We start from the raw sequence: 26,166 nt of genomic DNA on the forward strand, positions 1-26,166 counted from the left end.
TATATGAATCTGCATAAATAAAACATATCTTTGATAGTTGTTTACTGCGCTGGCAAATGTGCTTCCCTCATTTTCTTGGCACGTAGGTGATAGATTTAAACATGCCTTTGGAAGGTAGTAGAGGTGGCATCTGGCAAATGTTTGCTTTTTCTAACTTGAGTAGAGGTATGTAGCTTTAAAGTTGTGCTAAAATCAGCATGCTTTCACAATTAGCAATTAAGCCATTAAAGTTGTTTACAAAGGTTACTTTAATAATCACCAACATGTTATACCCTTAGAAGTACAGTGATTTTCTTGGGTTACTTCCATATCCTTCCTACTCATGGCCCTCAATTGATTATTCAGATTTTTCAGAAATTAGACACTGAAATATTTATGAGTATCCAAGTCACCCCTATTTGTGAGATGGGGGAGATGGCAGCAATTCCAGAATCAATGCCTGGTTGCAAATATTGCTTCATTCCAGGCAAATGTGAACACTCATTTAGCTGGGTCCTAAGTGAATCTCATCAGTTGTTAAGGGATAAACATATTTTAGACTCTTTGAGAAACAAGAGGCACTTTCTGTCATTCCAAGGGACTGGTGTATGAACATGGATATTAACATTCCTAACACCCAAATGGTAAAATTCCTTTTCTGTGGAGAGAGCATTTATAAGTGTAACTGGCTATATAAATCAAAACTAAAATTAGAGTCTATACTGGCTCTTTGAATGTGAAAACCATTGGAACTTTAGAGGCATCCATCTCCTTGGGTACCTTGCAATAATCCCTGAATTTTATAGCCCTTAACAGTCTGAGGCAAGCTATTAGAACACTTCAAACAGATGAAATGACACAGAGATCTGTACTTTATTTGAAAAGCCACAATGGCTATCATGTAAGTGAGAGAGCATGGGAACATTTCTGCTGCAATTTGTCTTTGTGAGTATAGACACTGTCTTAATAGATTTCTGGTCTACCTCTATTGTTCATGGGTTTTTATCCCAGTGTTGGATTCTCTTAGAACGAGTTAATATAATCACCAGAGCAGTGGGTGGAGATAAGTGTAATCAGGAATAAAACTCCATATCTCCTTAGAAGCTATGAAATTAGAAACATTTTCTTAGCCTAGAAATTAGCAGGTGCCATTCATAATCCTTTACAGTATAATAAATACATTGTTTTTCAGCAAAACACAAATAGCAATTAAAACCAGTGTCATGGAATCACTCACTCTAATTTCAAAGTAGCCCAAATTATATGTAGTTACTGTGTGGGAAGAAACTTCAGAGTCAAAAGAAATTTCTAAATACAATGGGAAAAAAAGTGAAAAAATGATCCAGAAGCAAGATTTGTAAACTGTTTAACAAGCCCTCATCTTGACCATTTTCATGAAGTTTAAATTCTTAAAAGAGGAATGTCATCAAATTTTGCATCAATAATCAGGATGGCACATTATTATTTGTCCTTCAAATGACTCTGTTGTAACAAGTGAATATGTTCTGAAGACAAAATATAAATTTGCCCCTTTAGAAGTTAAATGAAAATAGAAAATAAGTAAAATAATAGCTTATTTACTAAGCTATTATTTACATATTTTTAAAAATCAACTTAATTATATCAATTAAATTATATATAATTACTAAATAATATGTAACATGACTTATGTAGTTATATAATTTGCACGATATCATTATAAACATTTTATTATTCAGTTGAAAAACTGCATGTTGATAAATAATTATTATGTCTTTATTTTTTATAACTCCTTCATGGAAACTGTAAACTCTGAGTACCTTTCTAGCTAATTCGCCTGGATAAAATGAGTAAGATAATGAGAATGGGGAGTTTTCTACAGGGCTGGTTAGAAAGGGGAGGAAATCAGCTCATTTCCTCTGCATCACAAAAGTAAATGATATGACAGATCCCCCATGAAGGCCTCACCCTCCCTAGGGAGCAAAAAGGGAATGAGATAAGGGGCCAGTGGGGAGCAGGGGAGAAGGAGAGGGAGAGGGAACTAAGATTGACATGTAAAACAAGATTGTTTCTAATTTCAATTTTAAAAGTTGTATAAAAAAATAAAGTGTCTATTGGTCATCTCAGGGTGGTATAAAAGTAGTCCTCAAAAATTAACCTTAAGCTGATTTTGAGGATTAGAAAGAACATTGGTTATTATATTAACTGAAGGGCAAGAGAAACATCACAACAAAAATGACTTGACCTGGTCTGAATCAGTAAGTCAGAGGCCTGAAACAGTAACTGGAGCCTAAAGCCTGTAACCCTGGAATCCTGTATACACTAGCCTATGTTCTTAAGTTTATAGGTCATGGTGTTTGTTACAACTTGAAATTTCCAGTACTTTTGTAGCCACCCAAAATAGAATATGGTGCCTAAATCCGTTTTGGAGGCTCAAAGGTGTGTTTAAAAGTGTGTGAGTCTTTGAAAGAGGCCAAGTAGGCAGATCCTAATCAAGTAACAGGAGCACAGAGTTCACATTACAGGATAGTCAAGCCGCCAGAGTTTACAGCTCAGGATGGGTTAAATGGTGGACACTGTTTATCATGGCCTTTCTGTTTCCTCCTTCCCTTTCCTAACACTGTATGTGCAAGGCCAAGAACAACCTGAATTTTGACTTACCAATAAACAAACCACAACAGAATGCTATAAAATTACTTCCACTGTGAGTCCCTGTTTTTGTTTCCAGAAGCATTGGACTAAGTAATCCTTACATTCACAGGATTAATTTATCTCCAGAATTACCTCATCTTTTGAATCATTTCTTTCTAATTACCCTACATAACATTTTTTCCTTTGGTGACTGATTCTGAGATCATTTTGCCCTACTCGAGTGTCTTTTAATGTCTTCACTAAATGTGCCTCATTTTCAACCTCAACACTCCAAATGTTGTCTTTCTCTTTAGAAGATATTCTATTCCTCCTGTCTCAAATTATTGCAGTTCTCACAGTCTCTGCTAGTGGTGTCTCTTTTCTCTGTAGAAGCCTCTTTTTGTTGCTCCCTTGAAGCTAGTACTGGATACTTAAATGCACTGGCTGTTGTGCCCAACAAGTTAATCAGGGTTTAACAGCAAGAGTCAATCAAGGCTGCTCCCCAGCAAAGAAAGCTGTTGGCACTGCAAGAGCCCTGGTGCACATGGCACAAATCCACAGGAACCTTTGGGAACATTAGCCCATCCCCAATAATAAACTGGTACTGTTTGTGGCCTTCTGTCTCAGACAGAAACAAGGTTCTTCAGACCCTCCTTCAGTAATGGTTTTCCTATATAATTATCCTTCACATTCTAAGTTTCAAATTGTGAAGGGCTCGCTGGTCTTAGATATGTAAAAAGTAACCAATGCAGAAAGTCAGAATTGGTCCTGAAAGTCTCTAGAATGTGCCAGATTTAAGAAATGCCTACTTAAGAGTAGCATACTAAGTGTATCTGTGGATGTGTCTCACGGGAGTGTGCCACAAAAAGTCATGCGTTCTTAAGGTAGAGACACTGGCAGGGGGGACACAGAATGCGGCGGAGGAGCAGACAGAAACTAGAAGTGAGGCTCATACAAAATGCTTCTGAATTTAATGAGAGCAGACAGGACTCATAGAAATCAAGGGCCTACGGTAATTAACATCTTCCCACAAAAGAATAAAATGGCACACACATATATATGATAATTCCACTTCAAGACCTTGTTTATCAGACCATCAATGTGATAAGTACATCTGTTCTTAGAGACTACCTCTCCCCTTGAAGTCCTGTAAAGAAAATTTTTTCCTTTCTAGTGTTTCTACTTAATAGGCAATACCTGTTTTCATGTCAGTCATCTTTCATTCATTATTGCTTTTATTTTGATTTTCCTTTCATGTTTGCCCTTTATTTGAGCATATATTTACCTATGACCTTTAGTAACTGGACACTGTACAAAGAGCTAGCTGTATTCAAGTTTTTGCTGCTTTTGTTTATTTATTTGTGTGTGGGAGGTTATGAGTAAACATACCTGCAGCCCATGCAAACAAGGCTTATAGACTCAATTCTCTTCTCCCACCGTGTAGGAACCAATAATGGAATTCGATTGACAGGCATGGCAGCAAGTGCTGACATGCTAAACCATCTCACTGGTCCTACATTCAAGTTTTCAAAAAGGAGGTCCTTTCCTCTAAAGGGTTTGCAGTCTATTAGGACAAAGTCAAAAACCTGCCATGATAATAAATCTCTTTCTACAACACACACTTACTTGGAGTCACTTTTCACAGCCTCATTTAATTCTCTCAAAAGGCTCTCAAATAGGTAGACAGTGCTGTCTGAATTTTATATTTTATCAAGTAACTCCCCTGAAATAATATGGTTTGCCACTGGGGAAGCAAAGCCCGGAGCACAGTACTGCCTGATTGTAAAAGACTCCAGCCCTCACATTGGCAAGGTAATCACCACTTTAGTAGACAGATGTTGGTCTTCAGCTATCATTAGCTATAATTATAGTCAACCACCATAGGTTTAGTGTGTGTTTGTAACACTATGCACAGGGTTGTAAGTCTGCAATGGATTCTCGTCTCCTTTCTCCAAGCCATTCCTTTTTATGCCAATAGCATTTCACTCCAGCCTTCTACTTAACATATGAGATGATAATGACATTGATTTAAAGTTGACTATCCAATCAACTGCAGGACAGAACTGGGGATGAGGTGAGCATTTCTTAATCCAGTTGCCTGACAATTCAGTGAACTCTTATTTAAAATTCAAATAGAAAAAAAAATTCAGAATGTGAGCTATCTGAAATAAAGTATAAGAGAATTAAAATCAGAATCTAGATGTGTCCAATCCATTTTGTTTTCCCATCAGTGAACTAAAAGTGCATAAAGTTTTACAGCTAAATTATGACATTTAGAAAGCATTTTTCTATGTAGCTTTTGAAAAGCACTGTGTGCCAGGAGTGATTTCTCCTGCAGAGTATTCAGTCATCTATAAAACGTTGTCAGGTCAAGAATTTTATTCTGTTTCCAGAGTGAAGGAATTAGGGCTCAGATGTGCCCAAATAAAGGTGTTTACGCAGTACAGAAGTAGAATTTTAACTCAGAACTCTGCTGAGAGGCCATACTGTGTGTCACTAAAGTAATAAAGGTAAGATAAGCCACAGTAACATCCACCACTTGAGTGGTACCCACTCTGTGCCAACACTGTCTGAACAGCTTTCCCTGTGTGTTGACTCATAGGAGCTACACAGCAAACAAAGGAGTAAAATGCTATGATGGTTCTTATTTTATTGTTATGACACCTGTTCTGGCTAGTTTTTGTCATCTTAACACAAGCTAGAATCACCTGAGATGAGCCTCAATTGAGAAAATGCATCCACAAGTTAGGGCTATAGGCAAGCCTGTAGAGCATTTTCTTAATTAGTGATGTGGGTCTGGTAGTCTTGGGTTCTATAAGAAAGCAGGCTGAGCAAGCCATGGGGAACAAGCCAGCACCCCTCCATGGCCACAGCAGGACATGCCTTGACTTCCCTCAGTGAACTGTGCTTCAGGATATGTAAGCCAAATAAGCTCTTTCCTCCTTAAGTTGCTTTTGGTCAAGATGTGTCATCACAGCTATAGAAACCCAAAAACATAATCTAAAGCACATGGTATCAAATTGGTCATAATAGTCAGAAACAATTGTCAGATTCTATAGTAGCACCCAGGTTCTTTGGTTCTTAAAACAATATAAAATCCCAAGTCACATATGTGATCTGCTACAAGATTACTTTATTACTTCAACTGAGGTATTTAATCATAAACAAACAAACAAAAAAACCCCAAGAATCCTTAGACTAATTCCTGTGTGTGTCATCACAGATATTGAGTTCTGGGAAACAGTGGGCTTCCTAGTCCAGTATAGATATATCTCAGTTATAAGTGGCAACATCCACTGTTCTCAGAAAGGCACAAATGGAACTGTTGTTACTGACAAGGAATAAGTCTTCAAACTGTCTTTTCTGTAACAAAGAAAAATTCCATCTTTCAATTTCGATTTCAAAAGCTTGGGTAAGCTACATAAGTGACCCTGTTCAAAGTTTTCTGAACAATGGTCTGGCCATGCCCACCAAGAACAGGATAAACACTGGGTTCCTGTTCTGGGTTTCCTGACAATTGCTGTGTTCTTGGTCCTCTCAGCCATCACTAATCATTAACTGTAGTGATTAGAAGCGCCAAACACTTTACTATATTTAGAAAAAAGAGAGAGAGAAAAAAATATATCAAATGCCGAACTTGATATGACTTTAGGCATCTTGACTGTATTTTCTGGGGCCTGCAACCCAGGGCAGTGGCAATTCTGAGTGCTAGTGTTGATATCTAGAAGTTATACTTATGCATCTATTTTTATGTGCTATCTTAATGGCAGGCCTAATAGTCCCTGCTATCATTCAGCCAGCCTGATGTAATAAAGTTGTTCTTAGGTGGCTGTGTTCATTGAGTCCAACTTCAAGAAACAGGCCAACTCCACATAGCTCTGAAAGCCTTTGGCAAGCTGGATTTGCTTCAGACAAGGAACTCAAACAAAGGCTATCTGGTCTGGGTTCGCCTCCATTATCTGGCCCAGAACTTGGGCTTCCTGGTATAGCAGGTCATCTCGGTCATCTCAGTCATCATAAGAGTACAAGGCAAAATGGCACAGGACCAAAAGTGACCTGCTGGGGAGGTTTTGTGTTGTGTGCGTGTGTGATGTTTTCCATGTCTTGCAGCTTCTTAGATGGAGTGAATAAAAGGAAGTATGGGAACACCAGTCTATGAACAGGTACATTCTCCAGACTCCTTCATAATAAAGACAGCAGAATGGGTCCTCAGTGTGTAAAAAAAACCAGTGTGGCCCACGAGCATGTTCTCAAGTACAATGAACGAGGAATGTTGACAAGTGCAAGAAATATGGAATGTTGACAAGTGTAATAAATATGGAATGTTGAGTTGATTGTAAAATGTAGACTCAAGGAGGATGTTCAGGCAAAATCATCTTTAAAGAAATAATAACTTGTTGAGAAAATGCAAGCATTGGCTGCCGGGTAAAAATGTGAATATTTTCTAAAACTAAGATGCCTTACAGCTGTCTGGACACACACTGCCAGGTTGGGCACCCTTCACTGCCCACCTCCATAAATCAGTCTAAACTAGTTCAGTCCAGAGGACATAAAGGAGCATTCAACTACCCCATTATTTATTTATTTATTTATTTATTTATTTATTTACTTACTTATTTTTGTAAAATCGAGTTAAGGTTATTAATTTCTTAGCATGTCTCCCAAAGGGCTCATTTCTTCTGTTTCCTTTTGTGGTAGAATCACTGTCGGTATTTGTCAGAGGCTGATGTTGCTGGCGAATGTTGGCCCTCCCTGGCTTCTTTGTGTAATGACATAAGGAACATGAGAGTATTTGTAGGTGTACTGCAGTAAACAAAGGTGCTGTAAAAATCCAGAGATGACTTGGTCCCAGGTATGGAGCACCAGGGCCTTGTGTGTCCCATTTGGGAATAAAGGGGCTGATAGCAGTATTGAGATATAAGTAGACCCCTAACTGAGCATGCCAATGAGCCACAGAAACAGGCTTTGGTTTAGGGAAGTCATAACATGTGCAACTTACATTCATATGGGGAGAAGCTTTTATTATGTGCTTAATAAGGTAGGTGTGTGTGTGTGTGTGTGTGTGTGTGTGTGTGTGTGTGTGTGTGTGTGTGTGTGTGTGTTTGAGGCAGGATCTGACTGTGCAGCCCAGGCTGGCATTGAACTTTCTCTTCCTTCAGGTCCCCCATATGTACCCCCAGCTCTGCTAACTTTTGCATGCTGGAATCTTTTTTATACTTGATCTTTATGAGTTACAAAAATGCTTTTCTAGGTAGTGTGTGTGTGTGTGTGTGTGTGTGTGTGTGTGTGTGAGAGAGAGAGAGAGAGAGAGAGACAGAGAGAGAGAAAGAGAGTGACTATCTGTGTATTATATATGTGTGTGATATAGTGGGAAAAATCAGTCTTGGTCTCTCATATACACTTATTTAATAACAGTCAGCACATAAAACTTAAGAGACGTCAAAAGATGTGTGCATTTCTCCCACCAGCCAGCACACAGCTGGTTCATAGTGGATGGTACCTGGGCATCCTCTACTCTGAGTCATTCCTGACACTATCTGGGGGGTCTAGACTCTAGACAATAGAATCAGACTCTAGAGCAGTGGTCCTCAACTGTCCTAATGCTATGACCCTTTAATTTAGTTCCTCATGTTGTGGTGACCCCCAACCACAAAATCATTTTCATTGCTGTAATTTTGCTACTGTTATGAATCATAATGTAAACATCTAATATGCAGCATATCTGATGTGTGATCCCCATGAAAGGGTCTTTTGAATCCCAAGGGGATGACAGCTCACAGGTCAAGAACTGCTATTCTACAGACTGTGGTGCTCAGTCCCCAAGCTCCCCAACCCTCAGGTGCCAGTCCCCAACAAACAGCATGTTTTGTTTTGGTTTTGTTTATTGTTGTTGTTGTTTTAATCCATCTTAAGAACTATCAGCTACAAATTGGAATCCCTACCTCCCTTCCTTTTGTTCAGTTAATTTTCTAGTGTGATTCAAGGTCTCAGGAAAAGCCTGTTACCTGGTTTATTGTGATTGACATGGAATTAGGCACAGATGAAGAGACACATACATAGGGTAAGAGTTGGGATAGAATATACCCCTCCAGGAACCTCCCTGTGGTCAGCTGTCCAGAAACTCACTGAGCCTGTCCTTTTTTTCCCCAGAAGCTTCATTGCTTAGACATGCACAATTGATTACATTATTGGTCACTGGTGGTCAATTGAACCCTCAGTCCCTTTCCTTTCCTTGGAGAACAGAGAGGCTAACTGTCCCAAATGTCCAACCCTGCCATACAGTGGGAAGCCCCCATATAAGCTCCTAGTGATAGATATGTCACCTCTCTACCATGCAAAGGGATCCCAAGGGTCTCAGAAATAGTGGCCGGGAATCAGGGATGAATAACCACTTATAGTTCACAACATCATGCATGCAAAATGAACTTTTATGATACTATAACCATAATTGTTGAAATATTCCATGGATTGTTTAATTTATTCATTTACTGGGTGAATCAGAAATATAGTCATCATGCCCCATGATGACCCACAGTGTGTTTTACATATTATCAAAGAATATAAACAAGATGGCACATTTTAAAACATTGTTAGCCTGTGCCTAGTATTCCTGAGTCCAATGGCACAAAAGGTTACATAGCCCCATTTGGAACGCACAGTGAAGTCCATGAATGACTTCAGTGAATCTTTGATTCATACTTTTCAGTTGTAGCCACAATTTTTTTTCTTTTAGTGGCATTGATTTGCCCCTTTACCTGAAGACAATATTTCCTGTCTTCTGGTTTCTAAATCATTGGCTAGCAATTCATTTGTACTTCTGACCAGTGTACAATACAAATGTACACCATGTGGAGGAGGCTGGTGTGACTGTTGTTGGCAACACTGTTTGTGCAACTTAACTCATGCCTAACTGTGTGTTCACACACTGCCATATAAACAGCAGGCATGGATTGCAGAGAAACAAATGGTGTAGCCACCTAATAAAACATAGAATAATATATCTTTCTCTTAATCAGAAGAAATATTGCTTAGGGACCTCATCTGAGGGATTCATCCATCTCAACAGAATGTCAGATAGGTCTTAGAAAAATCTGGAGGTATGAGTTTTGTGTGTAGGAGCAATTGATTTCAAATTTAAAAAATACAAATTTACCTAGATAACAGGATTTATTAAGTCTTGTGGGAAACATGTGACACCTGCCTCCTCCAAAAGCTTTTTAGCAAAATATGGAGGTGTAAAGAGACATTCCACAAGCCCCCAGGGTTGGAAGCAACTGCTTAATTAGAATACACAGTAGGATTTTAGAGGGTTTTTGTTGTTGTTTTTCATAAGAAGCTTCATTTCCCAAGTTCAGGTAGATATATAAGAACAATGTGCTTGGGTTACTTAATGTCTTTTGAAGAATTTCTTAAATCATTTGTTTATCAAACAAGCCAGTGAAGAACTTACTTTATGTCAGGGACAAATATAACACTTGTGGGGAAACACACTGGAGGAAGAAGGTATTAATAAGTCAGTCGCTCAAATAAATGCACCTGAATTGACCTAGAAGGGAATGAGGAATATGGCTCAGAGTTAAAAGTGAGAAGACTTTACCTATCTGGGTGGCTTGTGGAAGGCCTTTCTGGGAAGGGCATGGTGACTTCGTCATAGCATGAACTGCTGAACAGGGAATGCAGAAGTTCTCATCCAAGAACATCATGTATGCCGAGACCCTACATGTGGAACATTTCAGACTCCAGGGAAGAGAACTAGAAGAAGGGAAATAGAGGTAGAGATGCAAGATATAAATCCTGCAGGGTCTTAAGGAGGCTGAACAGTTACCATATTAGTTTTTAACCACTTTTGCATGTGTTCAATTTCAAATAGAACATAAATGCTGAGAAAATCTAAATTGTGATTAAATAAGCAACATGGATATATTTTAAACATATAGTCAATTAATTTAGACTCCCTCTCTCTCTCTCTCTGTATGTGTGTGTGTGTGTGTGTGAGAGAGAGAGAGAGAGAGAGAGAGAGAGAGAGAGAGAGAGAGATACATACATGGTGTATGCACATGCCCATGTGCAGGTGCATGAAGGCCAAATGAGGACACAGGAAGTCCTGTCCCATCAAGCTTTGCCTTATTGCTTTGAGTCAGAATCTCTCCCTGAACCTAGAGCCCAGCAAGCCCCAGGAGTGTGCTGTGGATCCTTTCCCCCAGCTCTGGGGGTTAGAGCATCCATGAGACCATGCCAAGTTTGTTAGGTGGGTCCTGGAGATCAGAACTCAGGTCTTTATGGCTGCATAGCAATAGCTCTTAACCATTGGGCAATCTCTCCAGCCCCTCAGTGACTTTCAAAACAGTAACGTTTTAACTAGAAAACTTGAGTTTTAACAGAAGTGTAAGAAATTTTTATGAAACTTGTTGTGTCTAGTAACAGTTGGTTAACCTTTCATTAAGGACCTGAGCTTTACCTGGTAAAGCTCAGTCTTGGGGTATAATGTTACATATGGGTACAAAACAATCTTCTGGAAACCATATCTTAACCATCAACAAGCTGGCAGTGGAAGTAATTGGAAGTGTGATGTGATGACCCTCAAATAGCACAGTAGCTGGAGGAACTTACATGACACTAAATTGAAACAGATTCTAACGCTGGTAAGGACTTAGAATTTAGCTCATAATTCAATTGTAGAGGAAGGCTTTGTGAGTGATCAGGCCCTTGTCTTGGACCTCATATTCTCAACTTAGGGTATTGATGCTATGTTCAGTGCCCAGCAGACCTGAGTATGACCTGAAAGATGCTTACTGCATGATAAAACTAAGAGCAATATTTTTCCAGCCTGCACTTCACTTTGATGAGGATGGCTAAAGTAGACGACTGAGCCTAACTTCACAGCCGTGTTTTACATTCTTTTACATGCCTTCCTTTAACTCAGTTTTATCAGATTTCTATAGCCTCTGTAGTTAAAGAATCTAACTCACATCCTTTTCAATACACCCTTGAAGTCCGTGCCCCAAGCAGTAAAGCATTTCCCTAAGAGAATGAAACATTGTTCTCCTGGATTAGACAATGCTGCTGCTCTAGGAAGGCTACTATGAAAGCCTTTTGGTATCTGCAGCACAATTCACTTTTCAAAGGGAGTGAACTCTTGAAAACAATATTCCTGGGAAAACTAAAGTTGCTTCCTTCCTCCCAAGATTTTTCTGAATAATAGGTTATGATGAAACATCGAAGTCTGAGTTCTCTTGAGAAAACAATGTTTGAAAGCTACAAACTAAACGAACTGAAGATGTTGCACAGAAAAGTTCTTGGAAACCACCATGCTATCTGAAAATAATTGCTAAATGTAGACACACATTAGCCATCGAGCCTTCAGCCACTACATGTTTTCAAAGTTTCTCTAAAATTACCCTCCCCACCACACACACACAAACACTTGAAAAGTAAGGCCACAAGTGGAAAATAGGAAGGGGGAGTGTCTTGTTTGTCTCTGTCTGTTTTGCTGTACTAGGGGATGGACCCCTAGCCACCTATGTGTAAGCTTGTTTGATGCCATAGAGTACAGTCTTTGTAGAAACTCTTAAATGCTGCCAATGTGAGCCCAGATGTTCTTTTCCAGGAGTATTTACTTTTATGAAGTTCTTTGAAATACTGAGCACTCTGGGGCTACTTGAAACAGTGAGAAGTACATTTGAAAAGCTGATGAGATTGTGAAACTCAACTGGCATATTCATTTATTTAGGGCAAAACAGCTGCATAGGAAAGAACAAAAAGACTCTTCAAAACCATGTATCTGCCTTACCAGTGGTTCTGATTAGGGTGTCATTTGAATTAATAAGATTCTCCCTAGGGGTATGACTATCCTCTAGGATGGTTCAGGCTATGCAAACTGTGTTTTTGTGGGCACAGTTCTAATACAACATTGATCTCAGAACCAAGTGGTCTGCCTTTCAACATTTGCTTCCATTTTGAGTTCACTCATCTCCATTGGAAAGATTATTGTTATTCTAGCATCTGAAGCCTAGTCTGTACTTACACAGGATGCAAGACATTCAATTACTGCTGACGCAACTAGCCCCACTCTGGGTTCTCACCAAGGTTCTCAAGTCTAGATCCAAGCCTCTTTCATAGAGCCCACATCTCTGCCCAGATATATTTTATCTATTGTTCCCACATCTCCAGACCACGAAAGAGGTTCCCTTACATATAATCATTGATGAATTATTCAAAACTGATTTATTTTTAAAAAGAGAATATGAGTGGATGTAATTAGTAGTAGCCATTGAGATAAAAGTCACAACAGTTACATAGTAAAATCAGAATTGACTCTCCTTTACCATTTTAAAATATGCTTGCAGTCTAGTTTGCTCTCCAGAATGCCAAGTAAGTTGAAAGGAGCTGTTTGGATCATGGCTCAGGGTCTTTGGGAACAAAGGGGACTCTGGAGAGATGTGGTGTCCACAGGATTGATGTTACATGGAGGCACGGACCAGACCCATAACCTCTTTGTTTGAGTGCAGATTATGAGGTGATATGATCATGCAAGTGACAGTGCTGTGAGCTTCCCATAAGATTAATGTGGAAAGCAGGCAGCCAGGAACTAAAAATAATGGCTGACTTCTTAGTCAGGTCCTTTTTTATTTCATTAACATTTTTAGTTTCTCATGGGGCCGCATTGGAAAAAACACATGTTTCGTTTTGTAAATAAACTATTGTGGTAAGAATAGTTTTAAGAAACTTGTCTTAGATCTCAAATTTTAATTGGTAGACTTATCATTCAACAAGTAAAACAAGTAGCAGGTTAAATAACACATGGCAAAATATGACTGGTTAATCAAGCAGAAAAATGCAGCATTCTATAATGGTATTTTGAAACTGGTATATATTTTAAAACCAAAACTAACCTTATTTAAGATCATAATTAGATATCTTGAATTTAAGTAATAGGTTTTTAATTAGAATATCTGTGTTATTTTAGTATATGGTAAACTCAGCTGAAATATTTCACCAATATACCATATAATGACACTACTCTCCCAGTATGTTTTTAAAATCCATTCCCAGTGTCGTTAATGCAAGGAAGGTATTGGTTTTGTACTTGTCTCAAAACAAAGCACTAAATGGTGGGAGAATTCTTGTAGCTCTAGAGTAAAGCATTGCTTTCTGACTGCTCACATGTTTCTGTGCTACTGGATGCAGGGGGAAAAAAGATTGGGGGAAATCCATCTTGCTGAAATCAAGGCTTTTTAAAACACATTGCAGGATTTGCTTGGTAGGGCCACCTCCTTTCCTTCCTAGGGGAAGTATGGCTTAGGGTTTTTTTTTGTTTTGTTTTGTTTTGTTTTTTGTTTTTGTTTTTGTTTTTTTTTTTTTTTTTGACACAAACTAGGTCTTCTGGGAAGAGGGAACCTTGATGGAGAGACTGCCTGTGGGCAAGCCTGTAGAACATTTTCCTAATCAGTGATTGTGAGGGCCCTACCCATTGTGGGCGGTGCCACTGTTGGACACAGGTGGTCCTGGCTTACACAGCAAAGCATGCTGGCATGCCAGTAAGTATGATTCCTCTGCGGTCTTTGCTTCAGTTCCTGGCTTCAGGGTTGTGCCTGAAGGTTGAGTTCCTGCCCTGGCTTCCCTCAGTGGAGGACAGTGATCTGTAAGATACCCTTTCCTTTTGTTGCTTTTGGTCATGGTGTTTATCACCACAATAGATAAGACAGGACAAGTGGCGTAGTGGGGTCCTGGTGAAACGAGGATGCACACACAGTCCTTTCCTTCAGTCTTGGTAAAAAGAGACCTAGGCTCTGTTTTTATGGTTTTACTTACTCTTGCAGCCTGAGTATAATAAATCCTGAAGTGCCAAGGCAATGTTAATCTGCTCACAGAGTTCCCAGCAAAAATGTTTGCTGAGAAATGTTTGCTGCATAAACCTTAAGTGAATGAATGCATGAATACAGCTTCTAGATTGCTATTCATTCTGAAAACCAAATAAAAGCTCTAAGTTTGCCTGTCACAGTGACCCAGTGTGAATGATCACACACACACACACACACACACACACACACACACACACACACACACACTGGGCTTGTGGAAGCAAAAACCTCTGCATCATGTCATTGGATGGTCCCCAGTCTTACCAATAGATAAGAAATGTCATCAGCTTAACCCAGTAGCTTTCAAAAATAGCATAGTTAAAGTGGACACGTAGGTGTGTGCTAGAAAGAAACCATTTGCCCATGGTTTTAATAGGCTGGTAGATGACATTTAGCTGGGAGATCTAAAATGTTGCCTTAAGACCCGTTGTGAAGAAGCAAGGAGAAATCCTCTTGTCAATGTGCCATAACATCTTAACATTCTCCTGATCAGGTAAACCCTTTTGAAAACTTAAGGGTTGGAACAAGGTACCATGTTTCTTTAAGATTCAGTCGTGTGTGTGTGTGTGTGTGTGTGTGTGTGTGTGTGTGTGTGTGTGTGTTTTCAATAGCACTGGCAGTTTCCCTCAAAATTTCAATGAATACTTGCACAATGAACCAAGTTGTTGTGGGTTTCCTGGCTTGTGTTGGTTTTCCCCCCAGGGTGGGGGTGGTGATACGGGCAAGGCATTTTCATCCTTCGCAGACAAGTCCAGCTGCTGGTAATTCTGAAAATAGCTCAAATGCTCTCAGGCCAGGAGCACCACCCAGCAGCTGAGGTTCTTTGCCTCCCTCATTTGCTTTCTCTCCTGACCCTGATCCCCCTTTTCCTCCCTGCAGACACTTGGATTGGACTTAATCTTAAACCTCTGGAGGTCAAGACCTTTTAAAAAGGGCTAAATAAACAATCTCTACACGGAAAAGGCCACTGACTCCTGCTTCCTCTGTTAGAACAACTGTGAAGTTCAGCCTCTTCAAGGTAAGGGATTTTTTTTTAACTCTGGAGTGGCTTCTTTTCTGGTGTGGTCATGACTAGTGTCTCTAAGAGAACTTTGAGAACACAGGAGGCGGAGGGATTCCTAGGTAGACACTGTATTTTGGGATGCAGCAGTGCAGCAGCAGCATCCTGATTTTTTTTTTTTTTTTTTTTTTTTTTGAGTGTAATTGTAAACTTTGCCTGAAGCCCTCTGTCCTGGGTGGCTGCCTGCACAGACCGGCCTGTTCCTGAGTACTGCCTCAGAGGTGAGAGGACTCGTAGACACCATCATTTTGTTGTTTAGACTGCTCTCTTATTTTAACTTTCCAAAGGCTTTCTTATGTTTTTGGTTGTGAGCCTAGCCTTTAATGGCTGAGCCATCTCTCCAGCCCCCAAAGGCTTTCTTTAAACAAGATGCAGTCCACCTGAGTGAAGATAGTGTATTAGTCATTGCCGGCAAGGTAGATATTATATTATAGCATGCTCCCCTTAACTGTTTTAGTCAGGCTGGTATGGAATGAGAAGTTATTTGGGGGACTGGATTATTATTATCCTCATCATTATTGTCATTGGGTTTTAGATTCCTAGTATATTTTGGGGTGACTGATTTTGAGAACCCTTCCCCAAGCTGAAATTTAGCTACGCTAATTCTCTCATGAGGTAGATTTTTCTAACAGGTTTTTTGTACAGTAAACATTTTTTTTTTTGAGAGTATTCTGGTTCTCCCCTCTCCCTCCCCCTTATGCTTGCACTTGACATTTTGCAAAGCACTTTGATCTGTGGACTTTAACCTTAAGCACACCATTACTTTGATTGTGAGTATTTACTATGTTCAGTAAGAAAGCTTTCCCCTTAATGCTTTGATAGCTATTCCTTCAGATAATTTGCTGGCTCAGCTTTGCTGCTGCTGTGACTTAAATTTTATTTCTAAAGGAACCTGCAATTTAAAGAAAAATGTGCCCCTGAAGAGCTCTCTCATCACACTATCTAACACAGCAGGTTCTCAACCTCCCCAATGCTGCTACCCCATAATACAGTTCCTTATGTTGTGCTGACCCAGGACCAGGCCATCAGATTATTTCCCTTGCTACTTTCCAACTGTAATTTAGCTACTGTTACAAAATGTAAATATCTGTCTTTTCCACTGGTCTTAGGCCACCCCTGGGGGTCCTGACCCACAGTTTGAGAACCACTGTTCTGGTAATTCACAGCTCAGGCTCTCTAGAAGAAAGCAGTAAAACGTTTACAGAACCAATTCTGTCAATTCCTACTCTGCTTCCCCCAAATTACCATATGCCTTGAGGCCTAATTGTTGCTTTTTAAAACATGAGCATTGGACTCCTTGGCATTTTAATATGTTTTTACCAAAAGACTTTTGGTTAAAAATAAAACTAGAAATACATGTATTGAAATGGCCTTGTGATCGTTTGAGTAACAAAATGATTAAGACAAAAGAAAAAGTCAGAAGAAAAGAAAAAGAAAAAAAGTAAAATAAAAAGAAAATCTTCAGTAGCCAAAAGTTTTAATGAAACTTCTTTGATGTATGGGATGAAGAATTTAACAAAAAGTACTTCCTAAAAATGGATGGACTCTTAACACTTTGACTAATCATTAATCAACTTTAAATATTGTCTTTACTCTCAAAACCTCATACACACCATTGCATTTTCTTCTTGCTCTTTTCAAAGTCCCCTGTTAGCTACTGTTCTATATACCCCTGGCAATATTGTCTCTGTTCTATTGGAGGCTAGGAGTCTAATCCAGTCAGGAAGAGGCTGTGAGGTCTCAGACTGACACAGGGCTGATGCAGTCTGCTCTGTGAACCTTGTAAAGAGAGGAAGCCAGTGGCCACCATACAACTTGGAGGCAGAGGGAGGGAGAATGTTTCAGGAATATTCCTCTTCAAGTAGAAGCATGTGGAGTTCTCTTCTCCAGTATGTGGATTACAGTAGGAAAACCTGGAAAGGATAGGCATCATTGCCTTGCTATTTGGCCTCTTGGAATCTACATTATAACGAACACAGCAATCATCTTATTTCTACGAATGGTAAACTTATGAGTCTCCCTGTTACTTTGAGTGAGAGCTTCACTGCTTCCAAGGATCTCCAAGGATCAGGGATGGTCCTTTTTTAGCAGCTGGAAGGCTTGGTGAGCAAGGCCGGTACAGATGTATTCCTAGAGCCAGTAACAGTGCTGTTGTATAGATGCAAAATCAAAGATATCAGGAAGAAAGTCGGTTTTCAAGATTTTACACTGTGAGCCCACCCTGATGAGTCATGTAATGTCCTGTTTGCCCTTCTTCCTCATGCCCCTCTGTTTTATTTCACTTTGAAGCATTGGACTGTTCCAGTGTGAAACTCTAGGAGAAACCTAACCGAGGCCACTGAGTTTCACATAGGCTCACATAGTGTTCTACCCATTCTTGCTCGAAACTCAGCCCATGTTTGCCAAAAGTTTCATGAGCCTCAGCAAGCTGGATTGGAAACCTAATCCGAAGCCAGGTGACATCTGGTGACTTAGAGGCTTTGTTGTGTGGGTACAGAAGCTGTCAAACAAGGACACTTCTTATTTCCACAACGTCTACTGTACTTGCATGTGTGTACACATTTATTTTTATATATTCTATGACAATCTCAGGACAAATTGAAGTCTAACATGAATTTCTGTAACTGTGGTATTTAAGTGTTGGCAAATAGCAGCCTGCATTTTAAATTCCAGCTCAGTTTGAATCACGGTGGTGTGAACATGCTGGTATAATTCAGCTAAAGGAAGGAAGTCCCAAGAGAGCTATGGAATGTCTTTCTTTGCTTAAATATACCTCTGTGCTTGTGAAGAACAAACAGTAACATTTTGTCCAGGTCTGTCCTCTTGACAGTGTGCCCTTTGTTCACTTTCCAAAGGTGGTGTCAAATATATTGGTGGAAAAATAATAAACTTCCCCCTGATTTTTTTTACCTGCCCGCTCAATTGATACACTCCCAAGGAACATTGGGAACATTGAAACGTTTGCTACTCCTGCTTGTAATGTAAACTGAGAATAAAGAAGTAGTCAGTGAAGTCAGCTTCTCTGAAAGCTGTGGTGACCCAGAGCCACTATATGTGTGAACAGACCTGTTGTCAAAGTGTGTGTGTGTGTGTGTGTGTGAGAGAGAGAAAGAGAGAGAGAGAGAGAGATAGAGAGAGAGAGAGAGAAAGACAGAGACAGAGAGACTGTGCATGTGTCTGAGTGTGAGTGTGTGTGTACATGTAAGATGCTTGGTCTCTGTGTGTGTGCATTTGTGTGTGTGTGTGTGTGTGCGTGTTCATGGAGTGTGGGGAGGGGGTACTGAAGGGAAGAGAGAGAATGGGTTAGCAAGCTTTGTTCAGCAAATCTGTGACCTCAGAAACAAAAATGAACAAGTCCTGGATCTGAAAACATTCCTTTGTTGATTATATTAATTTTGTTGGCTGAATATCAAAATATTTTTGGTATTATTTCTCTCATTAAAAGCAACAAGCATTAGGATTCCAGACATAGTAAATAATCTCCAGTGAAAATAGGACCACATTTTAGCATCACATACTTGTAGAACTTCCACGGATCAGTCTTAGAAAAGTCATCATGACGCTGAGGCCATCATAAAATGAAAAGTCTTCCAGAAAACTAAGATTCAACTTGACATTTTCTTAATTGGATAGCGTGTGACCCCCATCTAAAGACATTTTAGAGAAATGAATTGGTGACATCAGTAAAGATTTAGTTTGACTAAATTTACTGACATTTGCAAACACAGACTCCTGATCAAATTAAATTCCAGAAAATTTGTTTTTGGAAATGTTAAAGTCAGTTTTAAATTGTGCTTTTATTAAGGATAAAGTTTGTATCTTGTGGATGATTTTCAAAGTCACTGTTATTAACTGGACCCTACATAAAGCATAAAACATAAGATAGCAACAGCAAAATTTGGGGTTAATATATGTAGGTTTAGCACTGGCTTCACTATTCTGGCTATAAGACTTATGGGCATATAAGAATTGAATCGTGCCAAGTTAGCAAAATGAGAAGAAGGTGCTCAAATCCAGGTCCTAGAGAAAGTAACACAAAACAATCCAGAATCATCCTATAAACCAGAATGTCACTAAATGCACCTTGGTACAGTAGTTTAATCTTTCAGGCAGGTCCACCATCCATAATGTTCATAAGTATAAGAGCAAAGATCCCACACCAAAAATAAACACCAAGCTTATACATATGCACAAGTTTCTCCAGATCATTAAACAGCTTTTTCACATATGACTTCAGTTGTCATTTTAAAATGCAAATATCTCCTAATTAAAAATCATTTTGTGCTTAATTAACTACCAGAAAGAAATGAGCCATCTCATATATTTCATAAGGATATATTATAATAGCCTAAATTTATATAAAGTACTTTTTTCCTTACGCAAAAAGAAAAACAATAATGTGGTTCAGATCAAGTCAAGATCAGAGAGTCCTTCCCAAGAGATCAAAGAGGATTATTTGCACAGTACAAACAATACACCCATCTTCACAAAAGTCATCAATTTCAACCATAGAAGAATATTTGAAATAAGAAATAAATATTGAAATAGGACACAATGCAAATGCTAAGCATGTAAGTAAGTGAATGATAGAACATCTGCCAAGTATGCATGCTGCTCTGAGTTGAGTTTGATCCTCGGGACCATCACAGAAGAGGAGGGGGAAGAGAAAGAAGGGAAGCAGGGAAGAGAAATTTAAAAAAATACTTTAATCATTAAATAGCCATATCCTACAGTCACCATAGAGTCTGCAGTCTCTTTAAGACAGTCTTTCACACTGATGTGTACATTCCTTGTTGAAATGTATGGAGTACCATAAGGATATACTGGGTCTTCCCATTGCCACTCTCATTCCTGGACTTTCTCCTGAGGAATCATGGTGTAAGAGATGAAAATGAGCCTCTGAATCAGTCCTATACACACTGGTGCATGTGGGCCAACTGTTCTACCACCTAGGGTTAAGACTAGAAAGGACCAGACTGGAGGGGAAAAAAGACTGCCCTCTCACAGGAATTTGGCAGAGAACTCCCCTGAGTCTCCAAGTCCATATATATATATATATATATATATATATATATATATATATATATATACACACACATATATATGTATATATATACATATACGTATACATATATGTACGTATGTATATGTATGTATGTGTGTGTGTGTATATATATATGTATATATATTTTTTTTCTTAATCCCAAGACCTTCTCTTATATTTTCCTCTGTCTTGTTAGGAGAAATAGAAGTCTCTCTTGCAAATTCATCATTCTTGAGCTGCTGATGGAGAGAATTGGTTTAGATAGCTAACTCTGGGTTTTAAGATCCATATGCATTACAGAACTAGTCCATAGCTCCTGACCTAGAATAAGATAGGCATGTGGGTGTCACAGGAGATTTGTACTTTATAACTACTATTGACTGACTCATACTAAAATGCAAATAGACTGAGAAAGATTTCAATTTGCATTTTTTAAACCAAACAAATTTATACTTATACAAGGACTATGAAGACAAGTTCTGTCTTATGTTTCCTGCTTATTAGTAAAACTTATATTAAATAGTACCCTACTATAATTAATAAAGTCTTATGATGATTATTATTTTAATCAAAGCCCATGCTTTCTCCTTCTTTGTATCCAGTGACCTTCCTATGTCCTGGGATCCTGTCCAGATTATCATATTACATTTCGCCATTTCTGCTTAGGCTCCTCTTCCTTGTTTTTGAGAACTGTGACAGTTTGGGGAACACTTGTGAGGTATTTTGTAGACTGTCTTATTGAAACTTGTCATGTGTGTTTGTTTGGTGTTTTTTTTTTTTTTTTTTTTTCCTCATAATTAAACTGGGCTCACTGGCTTGGGAGAGGGAAACCTTGGAGCAAGTGTTCTTCTCATCATACCACATGGGTACATGGTATCAACAGGATATATTGTTGCTGATGGTGTCTTTGACAAGTTGGCTAAGGCAGCACTCAATAGTTTTCTTTTCCTATAAAAATCACATTCTATCCCCTTTCCATATTGTACCATTTTAGTTTTATTTTATACTTTATTTTTTTAGATTTTTTGAGATAAGGTTTCTATGTGTAACAGCTCTGGCTGTACTGGAACTCACTTTGTAGACCAGGCTCACACTGTTGTGAAAAATACAGGATAAAATAATCTTCTGGGAAGAAACATTTATCTTGCCTCACAGTTCCAGTGGCTATAGTCCATCACATGGACAAGGTAAGGCAGCTCCCTTGTGGGGACATTTGACCATTGGTGCTCACACGTGGTGACCAGACCAGATAGAATAGGGGATAAAAGCTTCAAAGGCTCACTCTTAATGGCCTGTGTTATGGTATAGGCTTCACTTCCCAAAGGTTGACTTTCTTCTACAAGGAATATTTATAACTCTACACTATTAATTTAAATCTGCCCATTTATTCATGCCATCATAAACAAATGGGCATTTGTTTTATAATTTGAGTTATGTGATGCTCAGTATCAAGATCTAAATGTCAATAGGTGAGATTAAAAAGTCACTGAACAAACATGTTTCTGGTCATGTTTGCAGAAGACTGTCTAGATAAGATTAAATGAAGTGTGAAAGTTCACCCTAAATATGGGCAGCACTATGCCATGAGCTGGGATCCCAGACTACATAAAGGAGAAACTGAGCTGAGCCCTGGGATTCATCACTTTCTGCAATGCGATGTGATCCACCATCTCCTCCTCTTCCTGCTACACCTTCCCTTCTCTGTTGGACTGTCTCACTTCTGTTCCCTAAATTGCTTTTGTCTGGTATTTTGTCACAGATTGAGATAGTGAGTCACACAGTTCATAGTTAATCCAAGGTTATCTTACTTTTTTTCTTTCACATTGTTCCAGTTTGGGGTCTCAACTTTTGTCGATTGGTGTGGATGTCTCTTTGACATACTTCTATCATTTTAAGGTTGTGTTCTGGCACCACAATATGCTCCATACTCATTTTGTGTATTTCCTGATCCATAAACCAGCTATTTCCTCAAAGATCTCTGGTTTCTTTTATTGAGTGTTGGGAAACCCAGAGCATTCATTTTAACTTTTGTGGGAAACATTTAAAATTATAACAAGTTTTAACTTTCATATCATATAAAAAAAAGGAAAATATGGACAAAAAAAAAGCAAGGAGTTCAGAAAAGTCACAAATATACCTATTCTATCAAGGGTTATGATTAGGCCAACTAAAACTGTCAGCACAAAAAAGAAGTGGGTTAATAACTCAATACAGTTACGTTTAAATTTTTACTCTTATTAAAAGAAAATGTAGTATTAGAAAGGTCAGAATTGAAAAATCCATGCCTAAATCATTCTATCATTCTAATGTTCATTTGCACCTGAACTTGACAATGGCTGAATTTGACTTAATAGGGAAGTACATGTGCCTAGAGGATGGTTCATTAAGGAAATATGAGGAATTGAGTTCAGTCAGATCCCAGTACCTACACAAGTGGGCAAGGCAGCTTTCCTATAATCACAATGCTCTGGAGGCAGAGAAAGGGTACCAGGAATGAGTTGTCTAGCTAGATTAGATGAATCACCAGTCTCCAGTTCAACAAGAGACACTTTCTCAGTATATAAGGTGAAAGGAAATGCAGAAAGAACATGATGAAAGACTGTGAATTCATACACACACACACCACACACACACACGCACAAATACACACATACACACACAAGCAAAGACATATGTTACCACACACATGAACACACATATACACCCTCATCACATATACACATTGTGTGTGTGTGTGTGTGTGTGTGTGTGTGTGTGTTAGGTGATGGAGCATACATTTTTAAAGCACTCCACTTTGGTTATTTTAACCATTGAAACTGCAGCTCCAAACCCAACTTCCAGCTGTTTTAATTGTTCTTGACAGGCATTCAGCTCAGTGGTACCTTACTCATTCAAATTTGCAAACCTGAGAAGTTTGGTGTCTTAGAGGTTAGTGACTTGGTTTACTTGAATTGACATTTTAAAAACACCCAAGAATGTTGGAAAAGTCATGTGAGGGTGCATGCATATTATAAGAGTTAAGTGAGCACAGAATCAAATATTTTCCAAATGTAGACTTTTCACTCTTTAATTTAATGTATTACAGTTGTGTATGAGATGGGGAAGGGGTACCTGCACACACACACACACACACACACACACACATGCACTCTCACACACACATACAGGTGGACCCATGTGTGTCATGTGTGGATGACAGAAGTCAAGGCACCTTTCAGGGTTCAGTTCTTTCCTTCCACTTTGTTGAGGGAGAATCCCAAGATAGTAGAGGATTGCTGGTGGAGCTAGCACCTGCCAGCTCAAGGTTGGCTTCATTCCTGAAGTAGGAAATGACCCCCACAGCACAGGAATGCAGCACACCTACTTTAGTAAGAAACAAACACCTCTTCATCATAGGGTATGAGGGAAAAAACTAAGTGTTTCTGACATAAAGTTGCATTGTTGGCATTTTATTTTTATAATTTGATTGTTTTGGTTCAAGACAAAATAAGTCCTAAATTTCACAGAAAAAAAATCCCAGGTTTAATATTCACATCACTAAAATATATGGCTTATAAGAAAGTAATAAAACAATCAAGTGAGAAATGTTTTGTGTAAAGAAGACTGGAAGTTACTTTTTAAAGCTTGGGATTTATTGATTTGGGTGTTCATATGTGTGTATGTATGTGTGTACAGGCCTGTGTGTGGAGGGCCACATGCAGACATCATTACTCAGGAGCCATCCACATTCTTTTTAAGACACAGTCTCCCACTAGGACCTGGACCCCCAAATATGACTAAGACTGGCTGTTGAGCAAGTTCCAGGGCTCTTCCTGTCTCCACCTTCCCTCCACGCCAGACTTTTCACATAGGTTCTGGGGTCCAGCTCAGGTCCTTGTGGTTGTGCAGGTTGCTCTTTACTAAGAGCCATCTCCCTAGCTTTTTAAAAAGAGTTTTGGTTGTTGTTTTATTTTTATGATAGCTAGTTAGACATAAAATATGTTATCATTTATGTTGGCTTTGATTAGCATCCTGAATGTATTTCATTTTATGAGTTTTATTGAAAATTGGCACCTACTCCCTTTGTCTTGTGTGGCAAGCTCCAGCACCAGATGAGCCTAAAACAAAGTGATAATTGTCTCGCTGAGGTGAGAACACGTGACTGTTGTGAGATATTTATCCTCCTTATAGAATTTTCTCTATTTCTGTTGTAGAAATTCAACAGAAGGCTACCAGTCATTGGTATCTACACAATATACAGTAACTTCATGCATTCACAAATATGCTTTCTTCTAATCAGTATTCTGAATGAATAAGGACACGTGTCCTAAGATACATTTCACAGCAAAACTTCCCATACTGTGAGGGAATATTAAAATTGAGCACATTTAGCACTCAACCATACTTACTGATTTAAGACTGGCTCTATAGACCAAGAATAAATTAGGAATTTATTAATAATATACTTGTCTAAGTGACCACAGATAACTACTTTAATGTTTTAAGCAATTTTATATTCATTGAATGAAATACTGTCACAAGATTTTTTTGTATGGCTTCAGTTGTTTATTGTTAGCTCTTTTACTATTTGATGGTAACCATACAGAATTTGTGATTTAAAAGTTTGTACTCTGACTATAGAAAGATTCAATACATGTGAAAAAATTGATAGCCCTAACACAGCTTTTTAAGATTAAAAATTATCCATAAGCCATAGGAAAGAATTACTTTAGTTTGAAAAGTAGTGACTATTAGAAACCTACATCTAAATAGTGTAAAGAAATATGGATTGTCAAATAACAAATGTATGTAATGGGTGCCATTGAGGAGAGGAATGCAGAAAAAATTTGAAGGCTATTTCTCAGGTGAGAGATAATTTTATTTCTACTTAAAGCACCCCAAATATTTTGAAGCTTTACAAAGACAAAATGACAAAATAGGTTGAATAACACTTAGCTTGTATTTCAGGTGTCCATTGTAAATTTATGTCTGGGTCCCATTGATTGATGTGTCTATTCTTGTACCCATGCTGTTTTTATTACTGTAGTAGTATAATGCAATTTGAAATTGGGGATGGTGATACCTTAGCCATTCTTTAATTATTCAAAATTATTTTAGCTATCCTGTTTGTGTGTGTGTGTGTGTGTGTGTGTGTGTGTGTGTGTGTGTTTGTGTGTTTCTATATGAAGCTGAATGTTGTCCTTTCAAAATCTAAGATTTGTGTTGGAATTTTGATGGGGACTAAATTCAATCTGTAGATTGCTTTTGAAGGATGGACATTTTTACTATATTTATCTATGTTAATTCTACTGATCCATGAGCATGAGAAATCTTTCAATCTTCTGATATCTTCTTTAATTCTTTCTTCAGTGACTCAAAGTTTTTATCATAAAAGCCTTTTACTTGCTTGGATAAAGCTACCCCCAATATGTTTTATGTTATTTGTGGCAATTGTGAAGGGTGTTGTTTCCCTGATTCCTTTCTCAGTCCAGTTTTCATTTATATATAGGAGGGCCACTGATTTTTGTGAAGTCAATCTTACATCCAGCTACTTTGCTGCCAAGTGTTTATCAGCTGTAAGAATGCCTTCCTGGAATTTTTATAGACAGTTATATATGCTGCCATATCATCAG

The 26,166-nt window shown here is 38.6% G+C and overlaps 1 pseudogene; it reads left to right on the forward strand.

Moving 5' to 3' along the window:
- The window catches only part of LOC127220420 (sorbin and SH3 domain-containing protein 2-like), a 159,692-nt pseudogene that overhangs the window by 12,399 nt on the left and 121,127 nt on the right, over positions 1 to 26,166 (forward strand).

Source organism: Phodopus roborovskii, unplaced genomic scaffold (genome assembly GCF_943737965.1).
Source record: "Phodopus roborovskii unplaced genomic scaffold, PHOROB, whole genome shotgun sequence".
Lineage (NCBI taxonomy): Eukaryota > Metazoa > Chordata > Mammalia > Rodentia > Cricetidae > Phodopus > Phodopus roborovskii.